Consider the following 1,309-nt stretch of genomic DNA (forward strand, 5'->3'; position numbering starts at 1 on the left):
CCAATTCCTGGGGTTCCCATCCCTCTCCCCATTCCCACTTCCTGCTGTGCCAACCTGCTCCCAGTGTCCCCGTTCCTGTCCCCACTATCCCTATCCTGGTCTCCCATGTCCCCATTCCCATTCCCGGTGTCCCAATTCCCATTCCTGGTGACTCCAACCTGCTCCCAATGTCCCCATTCCCATTCCTGGAGTTCCCATTCCCATACCTGCTGTCCCCAACCTGCTCCCAGTGTTCCCATCCCTGTCCCCAGTGTCGCCATCCCAGTCCCCCCTGTCCCCATTCCTATTCCTGGTTCCCACAGAGGAACTGCCGGATGCCGGAGGAGGGAGCCAGGATTTATTGCCCAAAGCAGGAGATTTTCACACCCAAATTAAAGCCTCCGGAATAATTGCGGTCCTGGGTTTCACACGGGAAAAAGTAAGAAGTTGATCCATTGGGAAGAGCCCCGGGGGGCCGGGGTGGGTGGGAGCAGCGGGATGAGCTCTGCCAGCAGCTCCTGCCTTTCCGCAGGGAGAGGGAAGGGGCGGATCCAGCTCCGGGATTGCTCAGGCCGTGATTCCTGCTGGGATGAGAGTGGGGAAAGGAGTCACCATGTCCCTGTTCCCATCCCAGGGGATGGAGCCGGCTGTGGAGTCCAGGGAGAGTAGGAACTGCTCTGGAATCCCACCTGATCCTGCTCTGTCCATCCCACCCCAATCCCACTTCATCCTTCCCACCCCAATCCCACTCCAGAATCCAGTCCTAATCCCAGTCCACAATTCCACCTGAGCCCACTCTGGAATCCTGCCCTGAGCTGGAATCCCCTTCCAATCCCGCTCCAGCCATTAGGTCCCCATTCCCCTCTGGAATCCCGGCCTCCATCCTGGGATCCCTGCCCAGAGGATCTGGATCCACACATGCTGCTGGGACTCACTGGTGGGCGCGGGGTCGTATCCATTCCCCTCCCTCTTCCCTATGGAAAGAAAGCGGGATCAGCACCCGTGGCACAGGATCCCCGGAATGCTGCCGGGCGGATCCGTGCCCCTTCCCGACCCCCATCCTGGGAGTTACCGGATCGGAGCTTCCAGACACCGACTCCCAGGAGGCCGATGATGATGATGATGGCAGCGATGAGGGACACAGTGTCCTAGTTAGAACAGCTGGGACCGATTCCTCACTGGATGGGTGTAGCCCAAAACTGTGGATTCTCTGGCCTTCCATGCCATTTTCCCAGGAACTGTTGTCAGGAGAGGCCTGCGAGGTGGGGGGGATGTCCTGAGCACCCTCATAGCCTTTTATGGACTGAGCATCCTCATAGCCTTTTATGGA

General features: G+C 58.8%; 1 long non-coding RNA gene across 2 annotated transcripts; it reads right to left on the bottom strand.

Moving 5' to 3' along the window:
• Window positions 1-294: 294 nt before the first annotated feature.
• LOC113998500 lies at window positions 295-1,302 on the bottom strand. Of its 2 annotated transcripts, none has more exons than XR_003544478.2 (3): window positions 1,052-1,302; window positions 915-953; window positions 295-560 (listed from the first exon to the last, which is right to left on the bottom strand). It is a non-coding gene; the product is annotated as an uncharacterized LOC113998500 (long non-coding RNA). The 2 variants fall into 2 exon arrangements; XR_003544479.2 differs by having other exon boundaries at window positions 295-563.
• Between the last annotated feature and the right edge of the window lie 7 nt (window positions 1,303-1,309).

Source organism: Pipra filicauda, unplaced genomic scaffold (assembly GCF_003945595.2).
Source record: "Pipra filicauda isolate LSUMZ 115617 unplaced genomic scaffold, ASM394559v2 scaffold1692_size6016_pilon, whole genome shotgun sequence".
NCBI lineage: Eukaryota > Metazoa > Chordata > Aves > Passeriformes > Pipridae > Pipra > Pipra filicauda.